This window comes from Halichoerus grypus, chromosome 3 (genome assembly GCF_964656455.1).
Source record: "Halichoerus grypus chromosome 3, mHalGry1.hap1.1, whole genome shotgun sequence".
In the NCBI taxonomy this organism is placed as follows: Eukaryota; Metazoa; Chordata; class Mammalia; order Carnivora; family Phocidae; genus Halichoerus; species Halichoerus grypus.
In genome coordinates, this window is record NC_135714.1 from 132,746,594 (window position 1) to 132,774,113 (window position 27,520).

Consider the following 27,520-nt stretch of genomic DNA (forward strand, 5'->3'; position numbering starts at 1 on the left):
TACATGACATAAAATGCTTATGGGGAAATGGAAGAAAACACCCAGAGTAATGCAGGGCTTTTAAAAAGCAGCTTCAGGCCAGATCTCCTGGTGCCAGAGGAAGTAGATCAAGCAGCCTCTAATCACCCTCATTTATAGCCTTTTCACAAAACCCAGGGTATCATATTTTTTTAAAGAATGAACCACACTGCACTCTGAAAAGAACTTATTGTTTCTGTGAATAACATAATTAAAATGAAGATTCACATCAATGACTTAATCTGGGCCATTGCTTTATCAAGAAGTTCGGCAAGGATCTATTCAGAAGGCGTGTGGAGAGGGGAATAAAAAGTAAAAATACGGCTTGGCTCTGGAGCTGGAGGTTAGAGAGTCGTGGAAGATGGTTGCTGCATCCAAGCTGGATGAAATACTTCTACTTGGAAACACCGAGGCCAGGTGGACAGAAGCTAAACTGGACGGGGAAAAGAAAAGCAACATCAGAGACAGGCAATGGAGCGTCTCTGCGCCATTTCCATTAGGCTCCGCCTCCATACCTGTGTGGCCCCAGAGGAGAGCTTGCAGGCACTCAGCACCTGTGACGTGACAGAACAGAGCAAAGCGAGTGGAAATTCAGGCCCTGTTCTACATAGGACTCTGCTGTAAAACCTTTGTTTCATTTAGTCTTTGCGTCTTCCAGCTAAGTAGTATGGATGCCATCTTTCAGACAAGGAAGCTAGGACTTGAGGACATTATAGGGCACTCCAACGTCACAAAGTGTCTAAGGAACAGAAGTGAGATGTAACATGTTGGGTCTGATCTCAAAGGCTCCTGTTCTGACATCATTTTCTGTGCATTAGAGGGATGGCTTAGCTGGAGGAGGAAACTGCACTTGATACGAGGCCAAGAGGAGTCTGAGAGCTTGATTCTAGAAGATCTGCTTTCCTAACATAAACACCTTTACTAAGACTAAAAATAGAGCTATATGACAACGGATTTGTGTGTGTGTGTGTGTGTTTACGTGTTTAACCCCAGAGCTTTCAGGGATTCTACTGGTTGTATTGTTTGTGCAAATTTTCAGTATGATCTTCATATCTCAGGGGAAATATCCTTTGTTCTGACAAACCCTTATTTGATCTCACACCACCATCTCTGTTGAGTACCTGGTGTTTGGCGTGTTTTGCTCCATCACCTCCTGTGGAAGAGAGGGGAAAGGACAGCGAGAAGTGGTACCCAACAAACCAAACTCACCACCAACTTCTATCATCATCCCAGAGGAGGTTCTATTTCATGTACAAATTGCTTGGTGTATAATTTATGGAGTCACCCAATGAAAACCACAAACTCTCAAAAACAAAATAATCACTTCTATTCACCTGTGGAGTTTATCTTCCAATTCTAATTAATATCTGGAGAATTTAAGGGAGTTTTAGCCCAAGTCACTAGAATGTTAGTTTTTCACTACTTTTTTTCTGCACTTTTGGGAGACCATTCTCCATGGGTCTCTCATGGTTCTGTGTCTTATGACAGAGGTACTAACTGCCCTCTTATCGTGAACTACCTTTTCGTGTTTGTATAGAAAACAGCCTTGAATAAAAATAGTGTCTTTTTTCCAAAGCAAAGAACAGGTATACTTACTACAGAGGAAAAAAAAAAAGTCTCTGTAGAGCAAAGGACAAGTATACCTATTGCCGATTATAAAAGGTTCGGTCTCCTTTTCTTTAATGCAAACCCCTCTGTGTGCAGCCATGCATTTGGGCCCATTCCTGTTCCTTCTGTGTGACTTGCTACGGGGGGGGGGGGGGGGGGGGGGGGCGGATGTAATTATGCTGATGCTCGTGCTGCCTGCTGTGCCGGAAGTAAGGGAGTCCTTTGCCTGTGACCCAGAAATCTTGTTTCTTCTGCCAGCATCCATGAACTGTTGGTAAGTTATGGCGGCCCAACCTGTGAGCTTTTTTAAATGAGCTTAAAAAAAACATAACTTCTAGAAGCAGAAGTTTTAAAGATTTAGATTGCCTTCTGTTGTCATTATTGCATTTGAAATGGGCTCTGTGCAAATGTGAAAGGTCAGCTTATTAAAAGCGGAAACAAGGAGAACTACACAAATACAGAAAACATCGAAGTCCCAGGGAGCATCTGAGTGGCAATGTAAATAAAGTAATGAAATTCTTTAGGGCTAACCCCTTATCTGAAACTCAGTTTTATCTAATATATGGTAGGCATATTATTGATGTTTGTTAAACTGAATTAAATAAAAGCCATTCTGCTTAACTCAGTGCACACATGATACCCATGGCCAGCATCTAGTTAAACATTTACAAAATTTGTCAACTTGATTGATGGAAAAAACTAGTTTCTAGATATGGAGAGACAGTGGAGAAAAAAAAAACAACAGTATTGTAGAAAGACTGTGAAAGGCTGGGAAAGTACAATTCTGAGGAAGGGCTTCCAGCGTAAATATGATTTAGCCATAGAATAATCAATTTTCCCAAAGATGAAACTTCTCTGAACCATTCTTATCACTTAACAGCAGGAGGAAGGGGACGGTGCTGTAAATAAACTGTCCACGTACATGTGGTTATACCTGCATGTCCCTTATATTTGCAGAACTAGACTCAGCCATGTTATGTAGGTCTGTGGTTGTGACTGATAAGCTAACGCTCAGGCAGCTGGGCTTGCCAAACCTTTAGTTTATGGCTGCAGGTCCTCTTTGTAGAGCCTCATTTTTATTTGTAAATGTGCACACCTTTGCTAGGAGTCTGAGTGCCTATACCCAGAAAAGGTTCCTTCCAGCTCCATTCCCAGCACCCAGTTGGTGCACCCCAAATTGGTCTCACTCTTCATGCTATTAAGGCCATCTATATACCTTAGGACTTATAGCAAGGGCTTGATCTGATTTCAGCGGCTGTTTTATTATTATTATTGTTATTTTGAGAGGAAGGGTGGGGAGGGGCAGAGGGAGAGGGAGAGAGAGAATCTTAAGCAGGCTTCATGCCTAGTGTGGATCCCAACGTGGGGCTCGATCCTGTGATCATGACCTGAGCTGGAATCAAGGGTCAGACTCTTAACCAACTGAGCCACACAGATGCCCCTATTATTTTTTATTGTCCTTTATGCTAATGGATTTATTATTTTCTTCATTAAATTTTATGCTTATTAACTTTCTGTATTCCAGGTCTCTGCTTTATTTTTAAAACTTTATCTTTTATAAAAATATAATTTTTTACATTCACATGTATATGTACATATATATAACATGTTGTGTACAGATGTGTGCAATAAAAATGCCTGTGTACTCATCAAGCAGATAGAGAAATAAAATTCTGGAAGCCTCCTTTATACTTCCTTCCAGTAAGTACCCCTCCCTCCTTTCAAAGACAGTTAATACCGTGACTTCTAACATCAGAGAGGAGTTGGTCTTTTTTGAACATGATGTAAATGGAATCAGACAGTATGTGTCTTTTTATGTGTGGTCTCTGAATTAGAATGATATTTGTGAGATGTATCTATATTTTCACATATAACCACTGTGCTAGTACACACATACACACACCCCACACCATGCTTTATACGGTCTACTGTTGATAGACTGTTGGGTTATTCCCAATATTTGTCTATTATGAATTATACTGCAAGAATAACTTTTACACGTCTTTTGGAGTACTTGTGTATACCACTCTGTTGGACATATAACTAGGAGTGGAACTGGTAGGTAGGGTACATATATGTGATGTTAATTTTACGTGTCAGTCTGACTGACCGTGGGGTGCCCATATTCCATATTGTTTCTGGGTGTGTCTGTAAGGGTGTGGAAGAGATTAGCGTTTGAATCAGTGGACTCAGTAAAGCAGATTGCTGTCCCCAGTGTGGGTGGGTATAATCCAATACCTTGAGGGACTGAATAGAACAAAAAGGGATGGAAAGAGGAATTTGCCTGGCTTTCCTACCTGCCAGTTTGAGTTGGGTCATCTCCTTTCATCTTCCCTGGCCCTCAAACTGGGATTTCTTTTTTTTAAGATTTATTTATTTATTTATTTATTTTTAGAGAAGGGGGATGGGGAAGGAGACTAAGAGGAGGGGCAGAGGGAGGGAAACTTTCAAGCAGACTCCCTCCCAACGCAGGGCTCCATCTCACAACCCTGAGATCATGACCTGAGCTGAAACCAAGAGTCGGACGCTCAACCGACTGAGTCACCCAGGCGCCCCCAAATTGGGATTTAAACCATCAGCCTCCCTGGTACTCAGGCCTACGTATAAATTTGGACAGAATTACAACCTTGGCTTTCCTGGATCTCCAGTTTGCGGAAGGTGGACTTCTCAGCTTCCATAATCACATGAGCCAATTCCTTCTAATAAATCTCTCTTTCTCTTTCACACACGCACACACACACACACACACACACACACACACTTCTCTTTGTTTGGTCAAGTTGTCTAACCTCTGCTATTTCCAGTAATATTTAATTAAATAATGGAATATTATAGAGATACTTTGAGGTCTAGAAGATTTTAACTTTCTCCAGTAAGAATTTATTTCTCCTTCTGGAAGGCAAGTGTATATTACTTTATGCATTTAACATTTGAGCTGATTTTTTTTTAAGATTTTATTTATTTATTTGACAGAGAGAGATACAGTGAGAGAGGGAACACAAGCATGGCGAGTGGGAGAGGGAGAAGCAGGCTTTCCCACTGAGCAGGGAGCCCGATGTGGGGCTCGATCTCAGGACCCCGGGATCATGACCTGAGCCGAAAGCAGATGCCCAACAACTGAGCCACCCAGGCGCCCCAACATTTGAGCTGATTTGAAGCTCTTTGTGAGGTCTGGCTTGTTTTTACTTCATTACTACTCCAAAAGTATAGATTTTCTGGAGTCCCAGCTAAAAACCTTGGTTGTTTAGCATAGTCCTTCTTTCTGGGGCTGCCAGAGTTCATAACAGCAAACGAAACAATAAATAAACAAAACAAAAAGACTGCCCAATTAATTTTGAATTTTGAATATTATATGAGACATACTTATACTTAAAAAAAATTGTTTTTATCTGAAATTCGAAGCTGGCTGGCATCTTGTATTTTATCGAGCAAACTTACTTCCCCCTTAGTGGGTCTGCTCTTGGATTTCCTGTTAGCCTACCCATGAGACTTTTGAAGGTTCTGATCAGTTTTTCTTCCACCAATTTCTATTTAGCTTCTGAACCATGTGTTGGAAATAGCAACTACCTCGAGGAGAAATGTGGTGCTGAATACCAGGCTCACCCCTGAGCTTCACTTTGTTCTTCATCTTGATCTCTTAAGTCCTCACATAATCATAACTGTCTGATGTCTTCCCTATAAATATCTTATTTTAGATACCAGCAATTGGAACAGAACTCCTAGGTTGTCCAAGATTCAAATTTTAAATCTACTTATTAAAATTACTATTTCTGGGGTGCCTGGGTGGCTCAGTCTGTTAAGTGTCTGACTTTGGCTCAGGTCATGATCTCCGAGTCCTGGGATTGAGCCCCATGACGGGCTCCACACTCAGTGTGGAGCCTGCTTCTCCTTCTCCCTCTTCCTCTTCTCTTCCCTCCACCTCCCTGCTCCTGCTCTCTCCCACATAAATAAATAAAATCTTTTTCAAAATGTTACTATTTCTGATTTATGAGTATTATTAATAATAGCAATAATAATAATGGAAGAGAGATAGCATATTAAGCACAAAATGTGTGTCAATATTTTAAGTATTTTACATGAATTGACTAATTCTCACAAACCTGTTTGAGGTAGTTACTATCATTATGTTCATTTTTCAGACAAAGTTTTTTAAAAGCCTGGTGTCTGTTAGGGACTGAGGAGCACAGCCACAGAGAATTTAGAAAACATTTAGTGCTCTCTGTTGGAGCTTGGCACAGTGCCTCATATTAAATACTCACCCCATAAATAAGAAATAATGATCACTGGACAGTTTGCCACTCACGTGGCACAAATCACATTAGCTAATTGCATTTAATTGGCCTTGGGAATGCCCACCTCATTTAGGATGCTGGTCTTTCAACATTATTATGCTTTTGTTGTGTGTTTCCTCAGACAATTTTGGAACCGTGTTTTTCAAGCCCTGTTTTAGCAACAGTAACCCAGTACCCCAAACACATCACTGGTATCTATTCTGGTTGAAGAAAGTTAGAGTGACACAAGGTACTCAGTTATCTTTCTTTCTCTCCATTGTGAACTTAAAACTATCTAGAAATCTCCAGAGCTCCGGGGTAGCGCGAATTTTTGAGAAATGTCCACTCTGACTCCTACCTGATTGTTCCAGAAATTTCGTAATAGTAAAACAAGATTCCAGTTCATGGGCATGGTTGATTGATCCAGGAAGGAAACCTGGCACAGATTGAGCCAATTTGAACTTTTCTCTAGCATTTTGGGGAAATTAGTTGAGGAAGAAGCTGAGCTTTAAGATAGAAAGAAGCCAATTCTTGGTCCCGTCTCAGAATAACTTGGACTTTTCTCATCAATTTGGGAGTTTCCTGCTTGGAAACACTGAATCTTTACTTATTTATACTAAGGGAATTTAAGCAGACCTCTGTTATGAAGTCTTTCGATGGATTTTAAGCCTCTTGAGGGCCCAAGCCCTGTGCTTTTTGCCACTTGTACCCTCTGCAGTGGTGATCATAATTGCACTCATGAATCTGTATGGTGTACTTATAGGAGCAATTGGTTTAAATATAGAAATTCTTCCTTATCAGTGCACTAGGTCACTGGTTCTTCAGTTAACTTCAGAGGGTATCATGTAATCTCTTTACACTTAAAAAAAAAAAAGACCTTATTTTGGTATATATTTAAAATGTAGGGGCGCCTGGGTGGCTTAGTTGGTTAAGTGACTGCCTTCGGCTCAGGTCATGATCCTGGAGTCCCAGGATCGAGTCCCGCATCGGGCTCCCTGCTGGGCGGGGAGTCTGCTTCTCCCTCTGACCCTCCCCCGTCTCATGCTCTCTCTCTCTCTCTCTATCTCATTCTCTCTCTCAAATAAATAAATAAAATCTTTAAAATAAATCAATAAATAAAATGTAGAGAGAGGGATGCTTGGGTGGCTCAGTCAGTTAAACATCTGCCTTTGACTCAGGTCATGATCCCAGGGGCCTGGGATTGAGTCCTACACCGGGCTCCTTGCTCAGCGGGGAGCCTGCTTCTCCCTCTGCCTGCCCCACCCCCCGCTTGTTCATTCTCTCTCTCTCTCTCTGAGAAACAAATAAATAAAATCTTTAAAAAATAAAATAAAATGTAGAAGAGAGATGACACAGGAAAACAAAGAGGTTCACAACTGCGAAAAGTCAACAAATCTCACCAAAACAAAGAGAGAGAAACATGGGTGAGTGAGAGTTTTTATAAGAACCATAAAAAGAGTGTGCATAGAAATCTAAATCTTCCGAGAGTAATAGAGGCTCCATCCAATAACATTTTTCTTCTCTGAGAAAGTCTGGTGGCTGAAAGGAGAAGAAAGACAGAAGGACAAGAGGAAGAGCAACAGAGAGGGAAAGGACAAAGGGAGGGAAGATATTAGAATCTATGAGTCTTACAAAAGTGTCATGTAGATAACTTGAGAAATCCCCACAGCAGAGGTGACTTGAAGTAACAGGTGATTCAAGCAGGGTAGTTTCAACAGAACAGTGGTATCATCAAAGTGGGGGAGACAAGTAAAACTTGGTAAGAAAACAGCAACTCTGCTCTTCAGCAGCAAGTCATCTTGGATACATAGATCCAAAAACGCCAAGGCCAGAGCTGGGAACATTACTCATGGATCAATAGGACTGCATCATTTAACCAATGACATTTATATGTGACACTCCGATGGCCATGAACACGAATTTGGAGCTAAAGAGACCTGAATTTAAAACCCACTATTTACATTTTACAGTACTGTAAAATGTAAATAGTGAAGTTTATCTATTTGTCCTTCTCCATCTCTGTCTTCGTCCTGTGGTCATGAACGAGGGTAACCAAAGCCCTGAAACTCTCCTTGAAAACAACATCCTGGGAAGAAAGCTGAATCTTTGATCAATACCCAGTGGGATCCCATTCTCTCTGCTGGTAATGGGGATATCAAACCCATGTCTCCTGGCCCTTAAAGACTCCTCTGCTAATAGTAGTAATATGAGATTCTGACCATACAAAACTTCACATATGAAGTGTGTATGTTCTGAGGCACTCAAAAACTAGATATAAAGATGACAGAATCTATCAAAATGAAACAATGCAGACAAATCTGTGCCTAATGCTCCTTGTTTTTTCCATGCTTTTCAATTCTAAGGCCACAGAGTATTTTAAAGTGAACTGCATCCAAACAGTACAATTTCAGGTCACAGAGGCTAAGACAACTCTCTAAATAGGAGAGTGCCACCTCAAAAAAAAAAAAAAAAAAAAAAAAAAAAGAGAGAGAGAGAGAGAAACTATTTGGAATAATTCTATTTGAAAAACAGACTAAAACAAAAAATCAGAAGCAAGGCCAAAAGAATGTAAATGTATTTCCTCAGGCCTACTTTGTAGGCACATTATTTATTTTACTTTCTCTTTCAGGAAATGAAGAAATTGGCCAAAGAAGAGATCTCCTTTTTGTGCTTGGTCTTAAGGACTATATATACATTTAAAATGGATAGACTGCCATCTTCTTGAAGGAATTCCAGTATGATGATTATTTAAAATGTTTTGCTTAGAGAATAAAGCACAGAGTGGTGTTCTGTCCATTGAATAACCTTTGTTTGTTTTTGTTTGGTTAGTTGATTTTCCACAATTACTTTGTCCACACCCACCTACAAATCATAGTAGAAATGTTGATGTTGCATTTGTGCTTGCCGAGTCTCCTGTCATTGGATAGGAGCACGGGAAATCAAGAATATTAACTCAAAAGGTTACACTTCGATAGCCCCTTCATTTCTCAAATTCATCTTTGGCATGAGACAGCAACACTTTCTTCTTGGTTCAGTATGAGACTGAGGAAATTGCTGTTTGGCTCACCTCTGTTGTCCAAGGTCATTTCCCAGACTGTGGTATCCAGTTTGGACTATTCTGTAAGCAGCACAAATGTTAACTAAATAATAATTTATACAATGGCATGTATTAAGATAGACAGATGGAAGAGAAGAAACTCTTGCCAAAGAAATAGCTACAAAGCTGGTTATTGTGGTTCCTTTTAACTCATCCTGGAAATATTGAAATGTGGTTTGAAGCTAATGTCCCAATAAATAGAGGGGTCTTTTGATTGGCATGATTAGCTGTCTTGTAATGCAATATGGGACAGCACAAGGATAAACATAGCTGGGTGAGATTCTACACAGTCTATAGCAGAAATAATGTTAAAGGTATCAATTTACTGGCAAGACCAGGATGACATGTGTCTGCACCTTTTCTTCATGTGCTTTTATGTCCTTTACTTCTTTTCTCCTATCTGTGTACTGTGACGTGCTCCCTAATCAAAGAGGCCTGTGATCAAATCAATTTGGGAAACTGCATATGCCAGGCTCCTCTTGGATATTTGGAATGCAGAGCAGAATGTAAAAGGATTTGAGGAGTTCTGTGTAAAAAAGGTATTTAACCCAGCTTTTTCTCAGCTATTTGACCACAAAACACTTTTGATTGCTTTTTGTCACATGACATTAGCATGAAGAGTAGAGCGGGGAAAATTTTTTTTTTTGTAAATTAAAGTAGCAATCAGAAACTATGGATTTTAAACTGTTTTTTTCCTTCTACTTTGCTGGTTTTTTTTTTTTTTTTTTTCTGTTGGAGAGAGGAGAGTTCCCATAGTAGTATTAAACATTGAGTAAACTGGTGTCTTTTCTCTGTCAAGTTCCTGCAGGTCTCAGACCTTGTCTGTGTTGATAGCTCTCCTCTCCTCTGGGTGCAGCCCTGGGGGGCACCCACTAAGGCAGCAGGAGAGACTCTATTGTTTCATGTCTCCTCAGTGCTTGAACCCCGGTGTCAAAAGTTGGCTTTGGAGGCCTGAATGTAAATATTACATGTTATTCATTTATTGAATCACCTATACTATTCACAGAAACATTTTCCAAAATTTTTTCTGGTAATTATCTTTGATCCATCTCTATCTACTGCCTCCTGCTTTTTTACAAGTCATAATTTTTTTTAAAGATTTTATTTATTTGTCAGAGAGAGTGTGAGAAGAAGCAGGGAGAGCGGCAGGCAAGGGAGAAACAGACTCCCTGCTGAGCAGGGAGCCCGATGCAGGACTCGATCCCAGGACCCTGGGATCATGACCTGAGCTGAAGGCAGACGCTTAACTGACTAAGCCACCCAGGTGATCCTTTTTTAAAGATTTTATTTACTTATTTGAGAGTGAGAGAGAGAGAGGGAGAGAGAGAGAGAGCACATGAGCAGGGGGAGAAGCAGACTCCCCACTGAGCAGGGAGCCCAGCCAGGGCTGGATTCCAGGTCCCTGGGATCATGACCAGAGCTGAGGGCAGTTGCTTAACTGACTGAGCCACCAGGCACCTCCCAAGTCATAATTTTTAAAAAATTTCTGTTTATAAGTATTTGTAAGTTAAGGTAATGCCCATTGCAGTAACAGGCAAACCACCAAATCTCATCCATTAATCCAATACAAGTTTAGTTCTCTGCTCATGAAGTTCAAAGTAGGTTCTTCCACGTTGTGGCTCCATGATCTTCTTATCTGGCCTCCAAAATATTTGTGGAGGGGAAAGAGAAAGGAGGGCCACATTTGGAGGTTTTACAAGCCAGGTCTGAAAGTGGTGCAAATCACTCCAGCTCTCATTCCACGGGCTACAATCCAGTCACACAGCACACACAACTGTAAGGAAGAGGGAAGATAGTCAAGCTACCTGCCCGTGGAAGGGGGATGTGGGCCTGCTTAACAGCAACCTCAACACTGGTACCGAACATCTCTAACCCCAGGAGCGGAGGGGGAAGATTGCACTTTAATTATTTTTGGAGGAATTTTGAGTTGCTAGTTGAATTAAAATGAAAGGTGAACTACTGTATTTCATCAATGCTCTTACATGTTTCCATGAGCATAGCTATTTCTAACCCAAAGAATTTACCAAGAAGACCAATGTGACAAGCAACACAAAGATTACTTTGTGAGCTTGATCCCAGTTAGATAGGAAGACGAATAACGGAGAAAAGCCAAATATTCATGAAGCATAGACAATTTTCTGAAGGAGTCATCTTTATATGAGCAATGAGTACACTATACTTGTGTTTCATTAAAATCTTAATGGACAGGTAAGACTTTTAAAGCTTTGACTTATCATTTTTATTACAAAATCTGTGTATCTAACTTCTAAACCAGCTTCCTGGCAGCAATAAATTCAAACTTTGCCAAATGTTACATTCCATTTGTTATACGTGCCATATTGCATTCTTAGGAGGCAATTTTGTAATGAACCCCAAAGATTTAATATACTTATTAAGAGGGAAAAGTTTTCAAAGTCACTACCTTTTCCAGTATCCAAAACTTTTTCTAGATTCAGAGAAATAAAAGAAAAGCAATGTTATATATATCTTCATAAAATAAAACATATGCAGGACAATGTGTTTTCTTTCTTACTATAATCTCTTTCCCCTCTGCAAAGAATAGTAATCAATGAGGAAAATTGGGGTTTTGGTTTTTAAGAACCTTTACTCAAGGTTCAGATTGACTTTTTAAAATTTTTATTTTCTCTTTCCAACTTTTTATTTAAATTCCAGTTAGTTAACATACAGTGTAATATTAGTTTCAGGTGTAGAATTTAGTGATTCAGCACTTACATACAACACCTGGTGCTCATCACAAGTGCCCTCCTTAATCTCCAACACCTATTTCATACATCCATCCCCATCGCCGGCTTGGCCCACCTCCCCTCTGGTAACCATCAGTTTGTTCCATATAGTTAAGAGTGTCTTCCTTGGTTTGTCTCTTTCTTTCCCACCCCCACCCATGTTTGCTTGTTTTGTTTCTTAAATTCCACATATGAGTGAAATCATGCTATTTGTCCTTCTCTGACTTATTTTACTTAGCATAATACTCTCTAGTTCCATCCATGTCATTGCAAGTGGCAAGATTTCATTCTCTTTGATGGCTGAGTCATATTCCATTGTTTATATATACCACATCTTCTTTATCCATTCATCTGTTGATGGACATCTAGGCTCTTTCCATAATTTGACTATTGTTGATAATGCTGCTATAAACATCGGAGCGTATGTGTTCCTTTGGATCAGTATTTTTGTACCCTTTGAGTAAATACCCAGTAGTGCAATTGCTGGGTCGTAGGGTAGCTCTATTTTTAACTTTCTGAGGAACCCCATACTGTTTTCCAGAGTGGCTGCACCAGCTTGCATCCCCACCAACAGTGTAAGAAGTTCCCCCTTTCTCCACATCCTTGCCAGCACCTGTTGTTTCAGGTTGATTTTAATAACAAATTTCTTCTTGGCCAAAAAGCAATGATTCTTCCTCTAGGAAATATCTTCATATTCTAGGTTTAAACATAAAGGTTAAAAAAAAAAAAACACAACAAAACGATGAGAAGAAAAGCAGAGTATACGTGATTCCTTACAGTATATTGATTAAATTGGATTTTACTCATTCCATTTTTTTCTTAGTTTGTTCATATATTGGTCATACAAAGACCAAAAGACTTTATTCCCAGACCTCTTGGCTTTTGCACCCATTTTTTTTCTTTTAAAGATTTTATTTATTTATTTGACAGAGACACAGAGAGAGAGAGGGAACACAAGCAGAGGGAGTGGGAGAGGGAGAAGCAGGCTTCCCGTGGAGCAGGGAGCCCGATGCGGGGCTCGATCCCAGGACCTTGGGATCATGACCTGAGCTGAAGGCAGACGCTTAAAGACTGAACCACTCAGGCACCCCTACTTTTGTACCCATTATGAATATGTTTTGTCCATTTGGGTGGACAGTGTTAGAAATGTTACAGCCATTTCAAGGCCAAGTTGTAAAGCTGGTCCTTTTTCTGCTTTCAATAGCCACTCTGTGGCTTATGCTTAAGGGAGACCTGTATTACCAATACACTATTAATTGACCAGTGCTATTACTAAGAAACTTACTCAGAGACCTAACATTTTACTATTTATTATTATTACATTTATTATTATTATTGTTGTTGTTATTTTAACCAGAACTAATTTCTCTGTGTAGTCCATGTTGAAAAAAAATTAAATTCCCTTGGAAAGTCTAACCCTTCAAAGAAGTAGAGAAAGAAGCAGCTCAGATTTATTGTATTCTTCACTTCAACCTCAAACAAAAAGTATGTTTGTTCTATGTGTTTTATGTTAATGTCCTTTGCTTCTTTTTTGCTAGGTAGAGTGTTCAAGACAAGACAAAAATTTGGTATTTTTTTATATTGAATTCTGAATGCAGGTATAATGCTAATGATCATTTATATAATGGTAATTCTCTATTATGAATTCAGTTTTCAGATCATATTTGACCTATCAGAATATAGGTATTGCTATTTTTAATTATCTTATCTTTTAAAACCCAAAAGGAAATGGAATGTACCAGTGCAGGAACATCTCTTCACAGATAATTGGCTCAAAATTGAGAAATGACTAGTGGTTATATGTGGGAGCTTTTAAGCATTGTGAAGGTTAAAAAAAAAGGTAATAAAGATATAGTGTCAAAACAAAGCAGGAAAATGATTGGAAGCATTTTGTCACTATAAATTATTTTAGAAAATGTGGAATTCTCTGTTATGAGCAAAATATTAAATATTCATAGTACAATGCTCATTTATCAACTGTAATCAGCAGTCTATAAAAGTGTTGTGAAATGATCAGAACATGTTAATTACCTAATTAAATACAGATTTGACTAAAATGAAGTACAGCATGTTTAATTTAGACCAATTTACATGTAATTATTTTAAGTTTAAGAGCTTTCACCAAACACAGATTTCACAACTCATTTATTCACTCATCCATTTATTACACAAAGACTTTTTTTTTTTTTTTTTTGCATGAGATCAATGTTTTAAGTTTGCTTTGATCAGTCTATGAGCACCCATCTCATACCAGGTACTGTACCAGTGGTGACTGTTACAGAGCAGTCCAGACAAAGGAAGGAAGGAACTAGCTCATTCTTGACCTTCAGATTTCTGTCCAAATGTTCCCTCACAGGTTTCCCCTGACTGCCCACATAAAGTAGGTTTCTCAGTAATTGCTATTTCAGTGCGTGTATGATTTCTGTGTAGGACTTATCACCACTTGTTAATTTGTTTGTCTACTTATATTTTAGATCTCTGTTCTCTGCAATGTAAGCTTTATGAAGGTAGACTGTTTACATGTCTTGTTCATAGTAGTATCTTCAGTGCCTAAAACATATTAGATGCCCAACAAACAAGATGAAGGAAAGAGCTGTGTATTAGTTAAGGTAGCATGACTTGGTGGCTTATGGTAAAAAGGAGCTTTTTTTTCTCAATGGCCTAAAGTACAGTTAAAGTAAACAATCAGCCAGTCTATAAGAATAAATAATGTAGACCCTTCCAGCTGCAAGAGTACATATTCATAAATGTTATGAAGATATATTTTAGATATTTTTTTAAAAAGATTTTATTTATTATTTATTTGAGAGAGAGTGCAAGCGGAGGGAGGAGCAGAGGGGGAAGGAGAGGGACAAGCAGACTCTGTGCTCAGCATGGAGCCCGCCATGGGGCTGAATCCCAAGACCCTGGGATCATGGCCTGAGCTGAAGGCAGATGCTTAACCGACTGAGCCACCCAGGGGCCAGGAGATATATTTTAATGCATGTTATTTGTGTCCCTTCCCCCCATTATACGTTGAAACCTAATCTTTTAGGAGGTGCTTAGTTTATGACGGTGGAACCCCCATTAATAGGATTAAAGCCTTTCTAAAAGAAACCTCAGAGAGATCCCCCACCCCCTTTTGCCATGTGAAGATACAGCAAAAAGATAACCACCCATGACCCAGGAGGTGAGACCTCACCAGATACCAAATCTGCCAGCACCATGATCTTGGACTTCCCAGCAATCAGACTGTGAGAAAAAAATTTATGGTGTTTATAAAGCACCTAGTCCATGGCATTTTTGTTATGGTAGCTGCAGTGGACTAAAACATAAGAGGTACCCATTAACACATGCTCTGGGGTACAGACTAGCATATATCATAGACACACATGGTCACAACTTCAGAGGTTTGTGTTAACCCATTTTATAGAGGTACATGTTCTCACATGTTATGGAGGTACATGCTAAGAGCTAAGGAAGGGCAGTCATGGATCCATTAATGTTACTTAGGAGAAAACAGATGACATTTTATTTGGATCTTAAATGACAAGTTAGAATTTTTCAGGTGAAAAGCATTCAATATAGAGCACAAAACTGAAAATAATTGAAAGAACTAAACGTGTGATCTCCTTATAATGCAATCTCTTCTTTTTGTGTCTGTATGCCACAAACCTACAAATCTAGATATGGTGAGAAGATTCATGGGAGAGTGGCAGAGGTAATCATGGTCAGGTTTTGGTCCCCAAAATTTGCATGGGAAGCACATGGACTGCCTGGGGGAGCAGCAGGCTACAGAAGGAACATGGTGGTCACAGCATGAAGAAGGTAGTGGTAGTAATAATTATGAAGGCAAGGCACAAGGGTACTCTTCTGGAAGCCCTGTGTCTTTAAGGGTAAATAATGAAATTACACACAGTGAGCAGACAGCAGCTCTGCGGAGGGTATAATCATGTCTCTGGGAGGACAAGCCGCCCATACCCATTTGTGCTACATTGCCTATGAGTGAGTAAAATGAAGGGAATAAATGAGTGCTAGTACTTTGAGTGATAGCTGGGATTTTCTAGAATGCATAGCTTTCTCATAGAATCTTCAGATTAAGTATATGCAGTTTTTCATAGTGAGTACACCTCAGCCTTTACTGGTATCTTGAGAATGCCTTTAAGTGAGGGACATTTGGCTTTCTATGGTGGTTTGTCTTACCTTGATTGTGTTGAGACACACTTAAATAGTGACCTCAGTCTTTGTATTAGGAAAGATTTATTATGAGGCTTACATATCTGTTAAACACAATCCCAATGACTGAAGTACTGTTAGAATAAACCACTAACCAACCTGTAAGTATTTTTTGAACACATACTCTTCATTCATTTGTTTGTTGGTTTAATTAGTTTTTAAAATTCTAGACAGGTCTCAATATTTTTTCTGTTTAGCACTTTATCAGTTTTTTTTTTTTTTTTAAAGCATAGGAAGTGGTTCTTAAAGACGATCCAGTGTAATGCCTTTGAGATACTTTTGGACACATAGAGTTGGTAATGACAATTTTTTTTTAGCTAGAATATATTTGTGAGCATGTGTGGAACCAGTGTGGAAGGCATTTTGGTGTCTCTCTCAGAGCAATAATGCACAGAATTCCTCTAGGACAAAAAGCTTCCAGGATGGAGGGTATACCATGAGTAGCTTGGAAATTGATGACTGACTTGGTCTAGTAAGTTTTGGATTTTTGGTAGAGATCATTTTTTTTTTCAAAAAAAGAAAAGTTCTATTGAATATATATAGTAATTCTACATACAGGTGTAATGTAAAACAAAGCTCAGAGCAAATTGTTTTACAATAACAAAGTGTTCCTTAAATTTATTAATATGTTGAATGAGTTTATGGAATCAGACACTTGTGTTAGTCCTGAAATAACATAAAGAGAAGCGCACCGGGCTCTGCAGATACATCAAATACTGAAAGACTTGCTTTCTACTCTGAATTAGGTTCATTCTAGAATCCCGAGATTTTAATTGACCTTGGTATTTGATATGCTTTTGACCAAATCAGAACACAATTGCAGTGTATAGTGACATTTCTTTCAGAGTCAGAAAATTTAAATACAAATAATAGAAAAAGAACTCTTCTGTGATTCAAGCTAAACGTTAGAGCAACTCATTCTTCATTCTTGTCTGATTGTGCACAGCCGTAAGCAGCCGCCCTCCTGCCTCGCATGACATATCCAGCAACACGTGGACACATTGGTCAGTAGTCGTTCTTATACATAATTTCAGTCCAGCATTGTAAGCTTTAGGCATTCTTGCTCTCAACTAATGTCTACCCATTTAGTTTTGCCTTTGATATTGGTCTGAAAACTGAACAGCTTACTTGACCATGCTCTTTGGTTTCTCTTCTTCACATTTGTGATTTTATTTATTTTTTTAAATATTTTATTTATTTTTTTGACAGAGAGAGAGAGCACAAGCAGAAGGAGCGTCAGGCAGAGGGAGAGGGAGAAGCAGGCTCCCACCTGAGCAAGGAGCCCAATACCGGGCTCGAGCACCAGGACCCTGGGGTCATGACCTGAGCGGAAGGCAGATGTTCAATGGACTGAGCCACCCAGGCATCCAAGTTTGTGATTTTAGATTTGCCTATGAATTCACTCCTTTTGGCCACCTCAGGTAAACATTCCACCTGAACTTCACTATACCTGAGAGAACTTTTTTTTACCTCTTTCTCACATTTGTCACCTGGTGAGCAGACCCTGGACAAATGCTTCCTCTTTGCTGTGTGTAGACATTGCCAGTGTGTAGAATATTAGGGTTTTTTGATTGCTTTAGGAATTTTAGGTTTTCTAACCATGGAAATAATAAAAGATGAGTTAAGTGGTATCTAAAATGTAATTATTTTTAAAAAGGAAAAGTACGTATGTACTTACAACCTTGAACTCTGTTAAAAAAATTTGATGAAAATGGAAGATCGCCAATGATTTTTCAGGGTACACTGATGTTTATGCCTCTGGAAGTTCTCTGATAACAATATAAATCAACATATTGCTTCCACATTCTTTCCCAACTACATCATAGTTGTGAGTAAATGGTCTTTCACATATGAAGTGAGATTGTAAAACTGTGCCCTCTGCTTGCTCATTCTGGGAGATTTCATGTTGCCACTAAGAAAGTTATTCTAGATCTATGTCCAAGTTGCTGGACTGAGATGAACTGGCGAGAAATCTGATCTGAGGACCATGAGAGATTTACCAATGTCTGTGTGACCACAGTCTCTTGGAGAAGCTTTTGTAAGTTCCTGCAGGTCAAGAGCTGGAGGCAGGAGAAATCATAGCTGCCTGGTCACAGATAACCACAAACCCTTCCTTCCTCTGCATGTCAGCAATCTCCTTGGCAACACCTATTCTCTCGTGCCTTTGAAAATTGTTTTCAAGTAGAAACAATTTGAGTTGTTTTAGCAATGAAGCTGACTAAAGCCAAGGACAAGAAATAAATGTGTTTCTCCCTAGTAGGGAAAGAGCTCTTCAATGAATGTAAGTTAGTCATTAGTTAAGCATTTCACTCACACTTAATGCATTCTATGGCTTCATAGGGGCTCTCATGCTGAAATCTCATAAGCTAGGCTTGAAAATACTGTAGAAACCCAAATGACTTCGGCCAGGAAAAGGACAATTCAAGGTTCATTATAAGAACCAATTCTAGGAAAAATAAATCAAGAAGTAAGTGTGGCCCATTTTCTGCTTTGTTTCTGTTTAGTGGAAGAAACCATAATCTTGTTAGTTGCCACTTAGAAAATGGAACAGTGAGGCATCACAATTTCACTTTTCTAAAAAAGATTTATTTATTTATTTGAGAGAGAGAGAAAGAGAGAGCGCATGAGTGGGAGGGGCAGAAGAGGGGAGAGAATCTCAAGCAGACTCCCCACTGAGCTCGGAGCCTGATGTAGGGCTCAATCTCATGACCCTGAGATCAAGACCTGAGTGAAAACCAAGAGTTGGGCACTTAACAGCCTGGGCCACCCAGGTGCCCCTATTTCACATTTTTAAGAGGACACAAATTTTCTGAGTCTGTAAATACTAAATTTGAAATTACTGATATAAAAAGACTGTGTCAACCAAAGATTTTTTTGGAGTCTTGAAAGTAAAAGAAGTCAAGTATTCACGTAGATAATGATTATTTACAAAATCCTTGCCAGCTGAGAGTACAAATGAAGTGGCACCAATAATTCCCCAGCCCCTGGATCCACCTGGTAATGCAATATCTTTAGCATTACCTAAAATCTCTCATAGAATTACTGCTGAAAACTGGTGCAGCCACTCTGGAGAACAACTGTATAAATATTCCTCAAAAAGTTAAAACTAGAGCTACCCGATGACCCAGCAATTGCACTACTAGGTATTCATCCAAAGGATACAAAAATAGTGATTCGAAGGGACACCTACACCCCAATGTTTACAGCAGCAATGTCCACAATAGCCAAGCTACAGAGAGAGCCAGATCTCCATTGACAGATAAATGAGCAAGGAAGATGTGGTATATACATATACAATGGAATATTACAGACATCAAAAAGAATGAAATCTTGGGGCACCTGGGTGGCTCAGTCATTAAGCATCTGCCTTCGGCTCAGGTCATGATCCCAGCGTCCTTGAATCGAGCCCGCATCAGACTCCCTGCTCGGCGGGAAGTCTGCTTCTCCCTCTCCCACTCCCCCTGCTTGTGTTCCCTCTCTCACTGTGTTTCTGTCAAATAAATAAATAAAATCTTTAAAAAAATAAAAGAATGAAATCTTGCTATTTGCGATGACATGGATGGAACTAGAGTGTATTATGCTAAGTGAAATAAGTCAGAGAAAGACAAAAGCCATATGGTTTCATTCATATGTGGAATTTAAGAAACAAAACAGATGAACATAGGGGAAGGGTAGGAAAAATAAAAAGATAAAAACAGAGAAAGGAAACCATGAGAGACTCTTACCTATAGGAAACCAACTGAGGGTTGCTGGAGGGGACATAAGTGGGGGCAGGGGGTAATTGGGTGATGGGAATTAAGGAGGGCACATGATATAATAGAGCACTGGGTGTTATATGCAGTTGATGAATCACTGAACTCTACCCTGAATCGAATAATATACTATATGTTAACTAACTTTAATTAATTTATTTATTTTATTTATTTATTTTTAAAGATTTTATTTATTTATTTGACAGAGAGATACACAGCGAGAGAGGGAACACAAGCAGGGAGAGTGGGAGAGGGAGAAGCAGGCTTCCCGCGAAGCAGGGAGCCTGATGCGGGGCTCGATCCCAGGACCCTGGGATCATGACCTGAGGTGAAGGCAGCCGCTTAATGACTGAGCCACCCAGGCACCCCATCTAACTTTAATTTAAATAATAACAATAAAACAGAATCCATGAAGATCCAAGCCAGATCACTGAAGACGCCCTGAATCCATTCTGGGGCCAAGATTATCCAAACTGACAAGTTAAAAATGAGATAATTTATACTAAAATGGTGTTTATGAAATCAAGATGCTACTCTGGATGGCTGCTACTGGGAACTAAAATAATCCCTTCTTCCCTTATTTTTCTCCTTCATGGGCCCCTTCCTTCCCCTATTCACTTTCCCAGTTGAGGTTGTACGGAAGGAGGTCATTTAGAATGTTTTTAGCCTGAAAACTAGATAGTTTTTAAGTTTTTCATGAAAAGCCTTGAATTATTTGTATTGAATAAAAAGGTCCCCAATGTCACACACACACACACACACACACACACACACACACACACACACACACGAATTCCTGCTAGCATATCTGGGAATGTACCTGAACGTACATGTACCATTAATATGTTGTATATCATGTTCTGGTTTGACTCTTCTCAGATGCCTATTTGTCTTTATACTCCATGAGAACACCTCACAACTGCTACATCTGGTAACATCTGCCCTGAGAATGCTGTCTGGATCAAGGGATCTAGTTCTTAATGCTCCTGACAAACCTGTGTATATTGGACCCCTTCAGACACAGAAGCGTGATGCCTTGTCATGGAGCAACAAGGCTCCCACATCTCACAGAATCCCTATGTGAGCAGCTATTTCAGATTCTATCTGTAGGCTCTCTTGCAGAGACTCAGGCATAATTCCATGAGGATCAATAAAATTTTAATTGTGATACCATGCTTCAACTCCTGAATCTCATCCCTCCAATCATTTATATGCAATAGCCTTCCCTTCATTTCCTGTTGTAACTATTTGGTTCCATGAGAAATTTCTTTATTCTTAACATAAACCCTTTGGAAAATTGAATTATGTAAGTCAGTGGTTCTGAAGGTGTAGTCTGTGTACCTCTTGGGGTCCTTGATTCCCTTTTAGGGGGTCCATGAGGTCAAAATTAATTTTAAATACAAAAAATCTCTTTTAATTTACAGTGTTCTGGATCTTCAGGAATTTTGGATTCCCAGCATGAATTGAACCCTATTTATGTCCCTACCCATACTAATCCTGTTAAAAATCTTTAAAAAAATGACAGTTTGCTTGAGCTAAAAGAGCTCGATGACCAGATAAGAAGCCCAATGTTAATACTTAAAAGGCTTTCATTTGTGTAGAATGGAGTGACTGCCCTGTAATGTAGAGCACAGAAACAGGCCTCCATAGGAGATGGAGCAGTTAGGATTCATTTGTGAGATACAGTAGTCCTTCCTTATCCGAGGTTTTCCTTTCTATGGTTTCGGTTACCCGAGGTCAACTGCGGTCTGGAAGTAGATGGATCCTCCTTTTGACATAGCTCAGAGGGTCCATAATAGCCTAATGCTACATCACAGTGCCTACAGTCATTCACCTTGCCTCATCTCATCATGTAGCATTTTATTATTGCATACCATCACAAGAAGAAAAAGTACAGTAAGATATTTTCAGAGAGATCACACTCACTTAACTTTTATTACAATATATTGTTATAATTGTTCTATTTTATTATTAGTTATTATTGTTAATCTCTTACTATGCCTAATTTATAAACTTTATCATATGTAAGTATGCATAGGAAAAAAACATAGTATATATAGGGGTCAGTACTCTATCTGTAGTTTCAGACATCCACTGAGGTCTTGCAACATATCCTGCATTAAATAAGGGGTGAATACTGTATTTGCCTGTGTTACCCATGGAATGAGACCTCGTGATCCCTGCTGAGTGAGTGCTGACTACATTGCCCAGCCCCTTAGCCAGAGAGGGCTGATTTAAGCTGGACAAGCCAGAGACTATCTTTCGGTGACTTGGAAATGAGACAAATTGGATCTAGCAAGTGTCCACACCTGATTAAGTTGGCCATAATTATGTATATACAAGGACAGTAGAGAATGTTGGTCTGCAGAGAGAAAGAAGGTTGAAAGGCATTCAGTGGAACAGAGATAGTTGACAATGTGTCCCTAGAAAGAGAGAATCCCTGGGCATCTTGATATATGATTGCCTTTCAGGTCCTAGTTCCAGGCTTTCATGAAAACTGCTTTATTTCAGTTCTTCCATTCTATAAAAATCCCTTTGTCCTAAAAAGAAAATTTCCTTTTTAATTTAAACTAGTGGAGTAGGTTTTGTTCCTTAAGAAGCAAATAATTCTTGATGAAGACAAGATTTGATATGAAAAGGGCTGCTATCAGCCCATGTGACATCTTTCAGCGATTTTTTTAAAAAGCAACTGTTCCTCAAATAAAATATATTGGAGGTCAGTATATTATTTATATAATAATTATATACATTGTGTATGATTATAGCAATTGTGTGATTGTTATATGAGTTACAAATGGAAAATAATTCTGGAAATACAAATACATTTTTGAGCATAAAAAACTTAATCACAGTGATTAGAAAGTCAAAGTGTCTATAATAATCATCACCATATACATCTGCTTTTATAGACAGAAAACTCTTTATGATAGCATCAATGCTTAATTGCTCGATTACTGGATTTTCTATACAAATGAATGTTAAGTATAACAGTCTTTCTTATGACATTGAAGTCCTTCTGTACCTTTTCAGTAATAATTTTGAGAAGCTATGGGGAACTATTCTACAAAGTTAGGTATAAATGAGAGCTTCAGAAATATTCAATAGTGAACTACTGCAGTAAATATGTAAAATACTTCAATGGGATCCTTACTAAAATTTAAAACAGTGTTATTTTTTTTTTAGTTCCTTATACATTGATGTACATAAATAACATATTCTTTACTGTGTTCAGTAATTTTTTATTGTTAATTTTTATATTATTGCACTAGCTTACATTCATTATAATTCCATTATTTACATATGTCATCTAAACAATGAAAAGACCATCATAAATGCAACTTTAAAATAAAATAATTTTATCCAATATAGAAAACTAAATTGATTTTAAAATTTAATTTTGGATTAATGATAAACTGATCTTGTGATATACAGTTGAAGTGAATTTTCTTCCTTTTTTTTTTCTAGCAGTTTCTGTTTGAAAGCTAGCTAAATACTTGGTATTAATCTGTTTTAGCATCAATAATATATTTTCACAAATAATATTACTTGAAATAATGTCTTATTCCTCTCAATGTTTCCAATATATGGGATTTTTTAGCATAAATTTGCTTAAAATATTAATTTTACTTAAAATACCATGTCAAATTGGTACTAAGCCAAGAAATTTACAAGTAGACATTTTCTAAAGGATATCTAGTTTGCATTCTAGAATTGATATCTTACTATCAACAACTTCTGTAAAAATAGGACTACGGGCGCCTGGGTGACTCAGTCATTAAGCATCTGCCTTAGTCTCAGGTCATGATCTCAGGGTCCTGGGATCGAGCCCGCATCGGGCTCCCTGCTCCACGGGAAACCTGCTTCTCCCTCTCCCACTCCCCCTTCTTGTGTTCCCTCTCTCTCTGTGTCTCTCTCTGTCAAATAAATAAATAAAATCTTTAAAAAAAATAGGACTAAATATTCTACTAATTAACTTTAAAGAACTTGATATCATCTTGATTTTTCCATCATACATTCTCCAGTGGGTTCACATTGTCAGGTAAATGCCTTTCAACAAATTCCAATGTTCCACTAGATAACAATAAGGAATATCAATGAGGTCAAGTGTATTTTTTGCTAAAAGTTTGGAGAATGACTCAGCAAGATAGTAGACTAGGAGGTCCCAGCCCTTGTACCCTTACAAAAATAGTGATTTTATAACTACTCATGGGTGAAAATAGCTGTGGGAAAGCACTGGAATATAATTAAGAAGAGTACAAAAACAGAATGGCCATGTAGAAAAGCATAGTAAGCATTTTACATGAGTCATCTTATATCATAAGCTGGCATAGCTCAATGTTAAAAGGGATCCTCTGAACTGGGATCCTCCTACATCCTGGTGGATAAGGAGAAGAGGAGGATTCCAGCAACATTCCCCACTGAGGTCCCCAATAGGGGTGACTATACTTAGATTCGACACAAAAGACTTTAAGTCAAAAGCTGTCTCTAGAGACAAAGAAGGTAATTATATAATGACAAAAGGTCAATTCAATAGAAAGATACAATAATTATAAATGTATATGCACTCAACATCAAAGCATCTAAATATATAAGGCAAATATTGACGAATCTGAAGGCAGAGATTGACAGCAATACAATAATAGTAGGAGACTTCAATACCTCACTTTCAAAAATGTGTAGAACATACAGACAGAAAATCAGGAAAGAAACAACTGACTTAACTTTATAGACCAAATGGACCTAACAGACCCATACAGAACTTTTCACCTAACAGCAGAAGAATATACATTTCTCTCAAATGCACATGGAACATTCTCCAAGGTAGATCACATGTTAGGTCACAGAACATGTATTAATAAATTTAAGATGATCAAAATTAATCCAGCCAGAGCAGAATGAACGGAATTAATCCAACCAGAATATCAAGAACAATAAGAAACAGAAAAATTCACAAATAAGTGGAAACTAAATAACACATTTTATACTAGAAATTGTAAAACACTAGTAAAGGAGATTTAAAAAAAGCACAGCTCAAATGGAAAGACATCCTGTATTCACGGATTGGAAAAATTAATATTGTTAAAATGTCCATACTACTCAAAGTGATCTGTGGATTCAATGCCATCCCTATCAAAACCCCAAAGGCATTCTTTATAGAAATAGAAAAAACAATCCTGAAATTCATTTGGAACTACAAAAGACCCCGAGTAGCCAAAACAGTCTTGAGTAAGAACAAAGCTGAAAGAATTATACTTCCTGATTTGAAAATACATTACAAAGCTACAGTAATCAAAACAGTAAGATATTGGCATAAAAATTTTCATGTACACCAACAGAACAGAGTAGAGAACCCAGAAATAAATCCACACACCTACAGTCAACTAATCTTTAACAAGGTGACAAGAACACATGATGGAGAAAGGATAGTCTCTTTAATAAATGGGTTTGGGAAAACTGGTTATCCACATGTATAAGAATGACATTGGACCTTTGTCTTTTACCATATACAAAAGTCAACTCAAAATGAATCAAAAACTTAAACAATAATGTCTAGAATTTTAAAACTACTAAAAGAGAACTTAGAAAACTTCTTGGCATTGGTCTGGGTGATTTCTTTTTTTTTTTTTTTTTTTGGATCTGATACAAAAAGCAGTCAACAAAAGCAACAGAAACAAAAATAGAAAAGTGGGACTATACCAAACTAAAAAGCTTTTGCACTGCAAAGGAAACAACCAACAGAGTGAAAAGGCAGCCCACAAGATGGGAGAAAATATTTGCAAACCACATATCCAACAAGAGGTTAATATCCAAAATATATAAGGAACTCCTATAACTCAATAGCAAAAAGCACACAAATAACCCCATTAAAAAATGAGTTAAGGATCTAAACAGACATGTCTTTAAAGAAGAGATATAAATGGCCAACAGGTACACACAAAAAGGTGCTCAACATCACTAATCATTAGGAAAATGAAGTCAAAACCACAAAGAGGTATCACACTTGTTAGAATGGCTAGTATCAAAAAGACAAAAGATAATATGTATTGAGGAAGATATGGAGAAAAGGCAACCATTGTATACTGTTGGTGGGAATGTAAATAGCTTCAGTCATTATGGAAAACTTTATGGATTTTGGAAAAAATTAAAAATAGGACTACTTAATGATCTGGCAATCTTGCTTCTGGATATATATCCAAAGAAAATGAAATCAGTATCTTGAAGAGATATCTGCACTCCCATGTTCATTGCAGCATTATTCACAATAGCCAAAATATGAAAACTACGTACATATCCATTAACAGATGAAATGAATAAAGAGAATGTGCTCTGTATATACACAATGGAATATTCAGACTTTCAAAAACTGAAATTCTCGCTTTTAGAAAGATACGGAGTTGGAGAACATTATGCTAAGTGAAATAAGCCAGGCACAGAAAGGTAAATACTGGGTATGATACTGGGTATACTTTGGTATGATCTTACTTAAGACTTTATATACATAATATGTAATGTGTATATTTTATATATTTATATTTATATATAATTAGAGAAGTTTTAGGTTTACAGCAAAATTGAGAGGAAGGTACAGAGATTTCCTATATACCCTCTGCTCCCCACATGTACAGCTTCCCCTATTATCAACACCCCTACCAGAGTAGCACATTTGCTGTAATTGATAAACCTGCATTGACAAATAAGTATATCAAAACATCAAGTTGTATAATATACAGTCTTATTTGTCAATTATATCTCGACAAAGCTGGAAACAAAGAAGATATTTTGTTTCTTTTGTGTTTACAAAAACAAAGAATGCACTTACCAAGAAATATAAAATATGCTAATAGTTTTTATAATAAATTTTCATTCTATTAATTTTTTACAGTAGGTTAACAACATCATCATATTCCTGATTCCTGAACTTTTTCCTGTATTTTTATCTAGATAAGGTTTTGTAAGGACTTCACATAAATGTATGCAAATCTGCTTCTGTTGTGTTATCTATTAGGTAAAATTCTTTATATTATTCTCAGATGGAACCACTTGTATTTTGGAAGTTATAAGTCTAACTCTACTATCTCTTTCACATTACTTTGCTCAGGAGTCATATCTACAAAATGAGTAGTATTTAGAATCTTTTACATTGTCAGAATAAATTTAATATATCATACCTGCTGTTATTTAAATTATTCATTTTGTGGGGCCCCCTGGGTGGCTCAGTTGGTTAAGTGTCTGACTCTTGACTTCTGCTCAGGTCATGATGTTAGTTAGGGTCATAGGATCCAGCCCCAAGCCCAGCTCTGCACTCAGCATGTCTGCTTGAGATTCTCTCTCTCCCTTTCCCTCTGCACCTCCGCCCACTTGCATTCTCTCAATAAATAAGTAAATAAATAAACAAACAAATAAAACCTTTTAAAAATTAAATAGGTTATATATTTTTGTAATTTATTGCCTGCAAATATGTCATATTGTTTGTTGTTGATGCTTGTGTTCTGTACAAATATTTTCCTATACCATCATCAAATTTTGGTATGGTTTTTGTCCGGTATTGGTTAAGCATTTCTTTGTAATAAACAATTACATAATCTCAGTGTTACACAAAGATAAGCATTTATTTTGCTCTAGTGACTCTGGATTCACAGGGGTATTTGATCTAGCAAGGTTCAGATGGCTAGCTCTGCTATCCATGTGGCTCACTCATACATCTTCAGCTTGGCTGTAGCTGAATGATGTAGAATGGGCTTGGTTTGGCTAGGTTGAATGAAGTGGCTCTGTACCATATCCTCTTATCCTACTCTTTTTTTTTTATAATTTTTT

General features: G+C 37.9%; 1 long non-coding RNA gene across 1 annotated transcript in view; it reads right to left on the reverse strand.

The window, feature by feature from the left end:
- Positions 1 to 255: 255 nt before the first annotated feature.
- LOC118528818 (uncharacterized) overlaps positions 256 to 27,520 on the reverse strand; it is a 72,576-nt gene continuing 45,311 nt past the window's right edge. Inside the window, exon 2 of the long non-coding RNA XR_013446530.1 lies at positions 256 to 451. This is a non-coding gene — a long non-coding RNA (uncharacterized LOC118528818). The remainder of the gene's footprint in view (positions 452 to 27,520) is intronic.